The 10,029-nt window shown below is 37.0% G+C and overlaps 1 long non-coding RNA gene across 1 annotated transcript in view; it reads left to right on the top strand.

Moving 5' to 3' along the window:
• LOC104852669 overlaps positions 1-2,585 on the top strand; it is a 10,697-nt gene extending 8,112 nt beyond the window's left edge. The window contains exon 3 of the long non-coding RNA XR_777556.2: positions 2,451-2,585. This is a non-coding gene — a long non-coding RNA (uncharacterized LOC104852669). The remainder of the gene's footprint in view (positions 1-2,450) is intronic.
• The last annotated feature ends 7,444 nt before the right edge of the window (positions 2,586-10,029 follow it).

Raw genomic sequence — 10,029 nt, 5'->3', positions numbered from 1 at the left:
AAAAAAAAAAGATGCTATCTAGGGAGTTAGTTTATGATTAGACTGGACAGGATGAGGAAAGAATTAGGAGTCTTGAAGATAGGCCATTAGCAACTTTCCAAACTGAAACATAGCGAGGAAAAAAAGATAAGGCAGAATAGACGCCCAAGGGCAGCGAGATGATAGAATTTCTGTCCCCTGAATTGGCATAGAAGAAAGTAAAGGAGTGAAGTAATAAAAGCTGAGAACTTTCTAAAACTGATGAAGGATAGAGAACCACACATCCAGGAAGCTCAGAAAACGGCATAAATATCTCAAAGTACGACACTTTCACTATCATACTAAAACTGCGGAAAAACTTAAAAGAGCCAGGAATGGTAGCACACTCCTGTACTCTCAGCACTCTGGGAGGCTGAGGAGGAAGTTCACAAGTTTAGGCCCACGCTGGGCAATTTAGCAATTTACTGAGACCCTGTTTCAGAGTAAAATAAAAAATAAAATAAAACAATAGTTAAAAAGGGTTGGAGATGTGGTTGAGTGCAAATGTTCCGGGTTTAATCATGGTATAAGAAAGAAAGAGGTGAATGGGGGAGGAGAAAGAAGGAAAGAAAGAAAAGGAAGAAAGAAGAAAGAAAAGAAAATAAAGCAAAGCAAAACATCTTGAGGAAAATCATGGTAGGGGGACACTTTACCTATACAGGAAAATCAAAATCAATTACACCTTTTATGAAAATGCATGCAAGACAAGTGTAGAATGAAATATTTAAAGTATTGAAAACACCATCACCTCCTTACCAACCTAAAATTCATATCTTGCAAAAAGTATTCTTTAATAGTTAATGAAAAAAAAATTTCCTCAGACTAATAAAAACTGAGTGGGTTTGTCATCAGTCAATCTACCCTACAAGAAATGGTAAAATAACTGATTTGGGTATAAGAAAAACATGTTGTGAATTGAATGCTTGTGTTCCCTTAAATTTATATGCTAAAGACTTAATCACCACTTTATCTGTATATAGAAGTCAGACACTTAAGGGCCTAGGATGTAGCTCAGTAGCACAGCGCCTGACTGATAAGCGCCAAGTCCTGAGTTCAATAATCCCCAGCATCAAAAAAAAAAAGTTAGATACTTAATGAAGTGCTTAGGGATGAAATCATAAGAGTAAGTCCTTGGTCTCATAGGATGAGTATCTTTATAAGTCAAAATATCAGAGATATGAGGTCATCTTTTGGTTATTTATAGATATGCATATTTACATAAGATAATGCATATGTGTATCATCTTGAATTGTTAGCTAAGAGGACCTAAACAAATAATGACCCCATAACAAAAAGAATGCTTAGCACCCACATCTGATATCACTCTGCAATAAAAGGAAGAAGGATGCTTTGAGAAGGGCTGGTTTGGGACTGTGACAAATGTACAGGCTGAGCCTGAGTTTCTTATAGTGGTGGAACTCTCAGCAAACAAGAAGCCATAATAAAAGCAAAGACCCACGATGATGGGTGCAGGTAGAGCATCATTCTAAACCTCTAAAAAAGTTCCCTATAGTTAAATCTAAAAAACTTTGAAGAAAAGGTAGCATGAGTAGTAAATTTACACGTCCATTGGTCTTGGTCTTGCTATTCAGATATTTGGTCACTCTTCACTTAGAACCATTATTCTAGACCTTCTTGTCAGGCTAGTTTTCATACAAACTTAACATTTAAGCCATTACACTTGACTAAAGCAATTTATCTTCTGTAATGTAACGGGGCTCCATCCAAAGGGCTGAGGTTCCTAATAGAAAAGAAAATGTTTCCCTCCCTTAAGAAAATGGGAATTCTGCCAGCAGACTGCCCTTGGGTTCAAACTGCAATGTCAACTCTCTTGGTTCCCAAAACAGCTGGTATACGCTGCGGAGTTTGAATTTACCAGACTTCACAATCTTACACACACATATGGTTACATCAATACACACACACACACATGTACATACTGTAGGAATATGTATTTGCACACACACACACATAGCGTTTGAGATAGAGATATGTATCCTATTGATCTTTTATCTGTAGAACACTTATGGGTAGCACTGGGTCATAATTCCACATATAAATATGTTCTTAATTCCCTATTGATATAAATGAATGATTAAATTATTACATTAATGGAATAAAAAAGACAAATCTCTCAGAGAAAGTCTTTAAATAATTAACATAGATTGATGTAGACACTCCTCTCCCAAGTAACTGGAGGTTAATCCCCTACACCTTGCATGCAGATTGTACTCAGTGGTTTTCTTCTAAAGACCAGTGAATGAAAAGAGAGAAAATGAAGAATTTGATTATGGAGAAGCCTGACAAATATTGCCTGAACTGGGGAACTAAGTTAACCTCAATATAAGTCAGATGCATGGCGTGTACTGTTAGAATCACTGATGAGAATGACCTTTCTCTTTTGTGACTTTCCTAAAACCTCGTAATGCCAGTCGAACTACGAGGAAAAATATCAGATGACCTCCAGTTAGAGCTTCCTACCAAACACTGACCAGGATGCCTCAAAGGAAGGCCACTGGAAACCAGGAACCCCAGAGAAGCAATGCCAGCCAAGAGAAACCTGAGGAAGCCGGATGATTAAATCTGATGTGGGGTCCCGAGTGGGACCTTAGGGCAAAAATAGTACATTTTGGCAAAAGCTAAGAAAATATGAATAAAGTATGGATTTCAGTTCATAAAAATGCATCAGTGTGGATTCCTTTTTTCAACGAATGTGCTGTCTTATTGTAGGCTGCAGACTGAAGAAACTGCTTGTGGAATGTATGGAAATCTTCTGTACTATCATCAAGACTTTTGTCTATAAATCTAAATTAATTTCAAGATTAAAAGGTTCAATAAATAATGTAACTAATTTAGAAAAATATCAATTGCTGCTTTCTTGTGATTAAAAAGTTGAACTTAAAAATATCCATAATGGAAAGATTTCTTAGGTAAAGGACCCAAATCCTAAGAATATAGAACTTTTGAGAGTGTATCTGGGCAATCAAGACTGACTTGTGAAATTCAGATCTAAAATAATAATGTAGTATTTTGGCATGTTCTTCAGATATAAAGATTAATAAAAGCATTTGATTGCTGTTTCATAAAATGTATATAAAGTATACCCATTAGTACATTTTCCACGCTTTGTGCTGATGGAGAATGCATTTTTAACCATAAAGCAATTGATTTTCATGAGTGTCATTTTCATATATCACTGATTTGTATTCTATAAGGCCACCCTTAAAGGATGGTTTGTTTGAGTGTCACCCACTCTCTCTTTTGCCTTGGGCTTTCTGGTTTATTCAAGTTACCAAGGAACAAAAAATAGCTTCAGTTTTGGCAGGATACATTCTTTTCCTATAGGGAATACTCACTATTTAGCAATGAACATTTTCAAATGCAAATGACCCTCCAAATTAGGGCAGTCCTCCTCCTTAGAGCCACTACTAAGCCACCACCTGCACGTGTCCCTATTCAAAGCCAGTCTACTTGGCCCATATGCATCTTCTCCAGTGTTTTATTTGACAATCTGTTTCAGCTTCGCAAGGGAGCTAGCAAATTATGTATTGCTCATTTTGTCAAAGTCATCATTGATGACAATTCCGGCATCGAGAGGCTCATTTTATTCTGCAGATGTTTTTATCAAATAGAAGATAAATCATGGTTTCCCATTTTGTTTTGTGCTGTACTTCTGGGAATAACAGAGGGCACAAATAAAAACCTTTTCATTAATAAAAAACGAAAGGAACTCACTCAAGAGGATCACCACTGCCTGATTTTCAGATACACAGAGCACACACTGGTAAAATATTATATTTAGTACCAGTGTAATAGACTTGAGGGAAAAGTGATGGTGCTTAGGGAAGGATGGAAGGAAGGAGGGGAAATGGAGATAATCTTAATATTTTAGATTCCTTTTTCTCATTCCTCTGGGCATATTGGCCCCAACTCCACTTTGTTTTAATATAGAAATTTAATATTAAGACTGAGCAATATTCATCATAGCATCTCCTATAAAGAAGCATCATAAAATATTCCTGAAAAAATAAAAAATCAAAATCCATAGCATAGCTCTCATTGTGATACAATATTCTTGATGTTCTCGTGAGATGTGGTGAGGATTTTTATGTAGGCACCAAAATGAGTCGCTCTCTTGATTTGGTTTGTAGAAGTCTATGCTCAGATTTGAAAAGGTAAGAAAAGAACAACAAAAACACCAGGTATAAGAATCTGTCTTTACTCCTGCTAGAAGGTGTATATAGCAAGAAAAAGTAAAACAGAATTCAAATCAAGATAAATATTTAATATAGTCACACCATATGCAAGGCACTGTTAGTCTATTAAGATCCCACACATGGTACTAAAATGGCCAGGCATTCTTCACTGCAGTGTCTCAGTTCCTATTACAACATGAGAGTCCAGTGGGGTTGAAATCTGGACCTGGCATAGTAGTTATTGGAAGAGAATAAACAGATATTAAGTAATAATGGTCCTCTATGATATAACTCCTATGCGATCAGGTTATGAAAAACTACCAAGAGCAAATATAATCGCGGAAATTCTGTGGAAGAGGCTGAGAATCGAGACAGCTTTAGAGCAACTGAGAGTAGAAAAGAAAGCAATTAGTGCAACAGTTCCTTCAAACATGTCACCATTGCCAGTGATGTTGGTATATGCCAGGTCCCTTCCTTATTATCCATAAGGAATATGACTCAGTTATGATGAGGGATGCACAGTATTACTCGTCGCTCTCAAAACCATGTCCTGAGGTATAATTCTGTTTCAGTAGGACACATGGAAGCTCACAGAGGTTATGGTATTTGCCCAAGATCACATATGCTGCTAGTGTCCTCTAAATGTTACTGTGGCACAGGTCATGGAGTTTTCATTCACATGGTCCTTTGTTTGACTCCATGCAATGCAGATTTTGTGACCATAAGAACCTCAGTATAATTCTTAATTGGTTTGGTTGATATACAGTACATGATATCATCAATTTATATACGTCTATATATATATCTATATCTATATATATATATATATACATATATCTATATACAACTACATATATTCTTTCACCATCAGGTATTTATTGGAGGTCTACTATGTGTCAAGGACTCTACACAGCAAAGAAATGTGTGTGTGTTTGTGTACATGCATGTGTGTGATTTTTGCATCAGTGTAGCAATTATGTTTTGGAGTATTCCTACATATAGACAGGTAATTTTTGTTCTATTCAGTCTCTCCTCTATATTTTGCATCAGTATTGCAGTTTACTATTTAAGGGAGAGACTCTTCCTTATTTCCCAATTGTCTCCCATCAAGTCTGAATAAGCCATAAGCTGATCAACATGTAAAGTAACCATAAAACTGAAGCACTGCAGTGACTATACGTTGATTCTTTTTGCTCCCTTTTTCCTCCTTCCTTATGATTTAATACTAAAGTTAAGGCAAAAACAACAACAGAAAGAGGAAAAGCAAATAAGATTTTAACAAGCTTTCAATAGACTGACAAAAGGAGATGGGAAACTAGAAACATGAAAATAATAAGCAGTAACTCTGCCAAGAAATACAGACTGCAAATAGATCCTGAATGAGAAATTTACTTATTTATTGGCATCCTTCAGTTGAGTTTCGCCTTAACCATTTTTTCCTTCTTGTTTTGAAACCATTTGGATTTATTGCATCTCTCGGTATTCTTTTACATTTCTGCTTGTTTGCTCTAAACATCCAGTCTCCTTATTTTAACATCTCTTTATGTAAAGATTTTTTTCAGGCACCATTTACTCTTTTTCTCCACAAATAGTAGAAATCATGGAATGAACAGTTAGACTTATTGTTAGTGCACAAATAGCTTAAGACAGATCGTAAAGTCCCTCATGATCAAGGCACTGCATAATGCTGACTAGCGCCAGCAGCGACAGCAGAAATTTTCATAAGCCAGATGCTTTGCTTTTAGCTCAACCCCACCAACTAATCCCCACCATGTAAGAATCCCCTATTACTTCTCTGAACAGCCTATTGTCTTTCTGAGCCTCAGAGAAATCCTGCAGTTTCTGGGGGTATTTCCCCCACTTCATTCTTTCTACAACTGCATATAGTATCAAATGATGAGGAAATATGAAAAAAGATAAAATGATAAGGATGCACTAAAAAGATAAGCATGGATTTTTATTTACCAGCCATAAGCCAATTTTTTACCAGCCATAAGCAGAATTTCAGAACAGTGGACAAGTAAGGAAAGGCCCTTTGAGTAAGGTGCTGCCACATATAATATGAGGACTTAGTTACAATTTTCCTATGCACAGAGGAAATGAATAAAGTAGTTGCCTTTCATACCAAGCAACAATGGATTACTTAATGAACTATCATTTTAAATATACCATCTATCATTTTAAATATACCTTGATTCACATTCCTACAAATTTAATGAAAGAGCTTGTAAACATGACTCAATGTTGACTTTGTTTTAATTTATTAATCTCCTTAAACTATGACCTTTCTTAGATTCCACAAAAACTCTCCTTAGACTCAGAGTATTTATGACATGAATAAAGCTTTTACATTTTCTCCAAGATTTTTTAAAGCTAATATGTATAATTCCATACCCTTTATATAAGAACATTTTCTTTCTTACAAAGATAGGAAAAAATTGTGTCTTGGACATATTTTATGTTGAGAAAAGTCACTTGGATAAATACAAGATGGAGAAGGAAATCACCAACCATGGGGTAACATGCAAAATAAGTGGACCCTCCAACCAGCAAAATGGTGTCAGCCCTGTGAAGCACCTATCCCCTGGGGAGAATATAGCTCACAGTAGAAAACAACTGAAGGCCTAGAATATGACAAATGATGGTTCTATACAACGGAGAGATGATCAGATGACACAAGATGGGTTTAATTTTCCAGGCTGCCACAATGAATAACCACAAGCTGGATGGCTCACAGTAACAGAAATCGTTTCTCTCAAGGTCTGGAGGCTGGAATTCTGAAATCACAGTGCTCTCCAAGGAATCTAGGGGAGGACTCTTCCTTGCCTCTTCTAGCTTTGATTGGTTGTGTACAGTCACTGGTATTCTTCAGCTGGTGGCTACATTCCTCCCTCTTCTGCCTCTGTTTCCACGTGGACTTCTCCACTTTGAGTTTGTATGTCTGACTTTGTCTTATCAGGACAGCATTCATATTGGCACCAGAGCATACTGATGCACAAAAGCAGATCTTTCCCCCTGCTTTCATACAACAGTCAATACGGAAGACTTCAGTGACCTCAAAAGGTGTGGAAGAAGTCTTCATACTACAAGAACACAGTCAGTGCTGCAGAAGGCACCAGGAAAATATCCTCTAATTCAATTTAGCGCTGCACAATTTGACATTGTGTGACAGCATCACTTCAAAAATGCCACCTAAGTTGTCTCACCTGTGATCTGGTTGACCAGCTATAAATCAGGGTTCCTACAGCCCTTTCCTCAACTTTGATTAATTTACTCAAGCAGCAAACTGGGAGTCCCACAGGACTCCCTAAAACACATACATTTGTGAATAGTGGAGAATCTAAAGCATACAGAGGAAGAGATAAATAAGGCAAGAAGGGACAAAAAGCTTCCACGCCCTGTCTGGGTCACCACCCTCCAGGAACCTTTGTGTGTTCAGCCATCCAGAACACTAAGAACCCTGTCTGCTTGGGGAGGTTTTATTATGGAGGCTTCGTTACAGAGACCTGCCTGATTCAATAGCTGGCCCCTGGTTATCAGTTTAACCACGATTCCCTCTCCTCTCTTAGGAAGCTGAGAGGTAAAACAGAAAGTCCTAACCCTCTCATCCTGCCTAGGCCTTTCTGGTGATCAGCTCCCATGCTGAGGTTACCTGGTGGCTCTCAGCCATCACTCAACTCATTAAAAATCAAGGATACACTATCCCTTCAGAGATGCTGTGGTTTTCATGAGTCATATGTCAGGAAACAAGAATGCAAACACATCTCACACCATCCTAACCAATTATTTTTGGCTCAATTTTATTACATCGGGAAAACTTTACATTCAAAGGGGGCCACCTCCCATCATTCTAGGTGTGTGACTGCTGTGGTAAACACTCTGCAACCTACTACCCTGAATGCACAGGCTCCTTTTCAGGTAGCACAGGTGCGTGATGCATCTCCGTTTCTAACTTGCCCAAACATGAACTTCTGTATCCCAAAATACACGTTTCCCCAACATCTTTCCCTCTGCAATTAAATAACCACAGGATCCTAGTTTCTCAAGCCTCGAGAGTTATCATTACCCTTTTCTCCTTTTCTTTCATAGCTCATGTCCAATGTATATATTGCAAAATTCTCTTGAGTTTAACTGCAAATTGTACCTAGAATCTGATCTCTTTATACAGCCTTATCTCCAATGCTCCTGAACAACAGAAGCTTTCATCTCCCATTTGAATTATTTCAATTGCCTTTCACCTGGCTTCACATGCCTACCCTGTTACATTTCAATTTTGGAGCATCAGGTAGAGGAACCCTCTTGAAACATAGGTCAGATTATGTCCCTTGTCTGCTAGAATCTCTCAAGTGGCTCCCAATGTCAAAGCCCAAACCATGATAAGCTGCTAGGTAGCCCATTCCCCCATCTATTTTACCTCACCACACCACCTCCCTCTCTCTCCACTCTTCTCTCTGCCCCCTCAATCTGCCAAACACACCAATTATGTTCCCATCTCATGGCTTTTGCATGACAGTTTCTGTTCAAAGATACCTTCGAATTCACTGAAGAATCTGCATTGCTGGAAGAGTCCAGGCTAAGTGGGACAAAGCCATGTTCAAAATTATGTAAAAGGATTCAAGTGTCCTGTGAACTTCTTTGAATTAGACCAGAAGAAAGTAACTACAGGCTACAATAAAGAAATCCTTCCTTTCTTCATTTGGATCCTCATAACAATAACAATAATGACAATATTATACTTTCAAGGTACATTTACACATGTATCAGACAATTTGTTAAAATGCCTTTTTACATTGTAATGTGGTCTAGGAACTCTCTCTAAGCCTGACATCAATTAGGTTATTGAAAAGATAACCTTTGCAAGACCAGAAGGGAGTGAACACTGTGTAATTATGTGAAGAAAAGCAAAGTTCTTCACCATCCAACTTACATATATTGGCTTGGAGGGCCAAATCTTAGTATCCAAGGTTTATATAGGAGGTGTGGATTTAAAGGAAACCCATATCTTCATCTAAACATCTCCAACCAATGCTCTTGGATCTTTCATCTGGATTTATTTTCTTAAAAATACAATTTAATAAGAAAATAATTATCATAGATTAACAGAATTATCCAAGGAAGCACTAGGTAAAGTTTAAACAATAAATAACCTTTGATTTAAAGCAAAAATGGATTTTATTGAAACAAAGAATTAAGGTGTTGAATGAAAGACACAAAGATTTGCAGAAGAAATTTTAAAACAAACATCAGACATGAAAAACAAACAGAACTCATGAAGAATATGAAAAAGGACAATGAAAACATAATGGGAAGGAAATTCAGGGAAGAAATAATAAGATATAACTGCAACAGAAAAAGGTGAGAAGCTGTCAGGAACATGGCAAGCAGATTTAAGGAGACTATAAAATAGAACAGACTAACAACATACTTAAAATTTATTATTAAAAAAATCTTCCCAATGTGGAAGACAAAAAAGAAAATTTAAATGCATGTAAATATTATCTTCTATTCTGACATGAGAATAGAACACATGGGACATAAAAATATTAAAGTATACAATACAGTAGCTATCATGAAATTTAAGCAAAAGCTTGTTTTTGCAAATAAAAAAGTACTTCCAACACTATACCATGAATACCAAATCATAGTAGTAAAATAACTGAATTTCAAGGATAAAGAAATTAAAACAGGGAGCTGGGGATTTAGCTCAGTGGTTCTGCCGCCTGCCTGACAAGGACCTAAGTTCAATCCCTGGTACCAAAACAACAACAACAAAAAAAAGAATAAAGGGACAGAGTTATTTGTGGTGTCCTGCACT

The sequence above is a fragment of the Fukomys damarensis genome, unplaced genomic scaffold, assembly GCF_012274545.1.
Source record: "Fukomys damarensis isolate Sample0158 unplaced genomic scaffold, DMR_v1.0_HiC HiC_scaffold_35, whole genome shotgun sequence".
Taxonomy (NCBI): Eukaryota; Metazoa; Chordata; class Mammalia; order Rodentia; family Bathyergidae; genus Fukomys; species Fukomys damarensis.
This window is presented reverse-complemented; position numbering and strand designations above follow the sequence as displayed.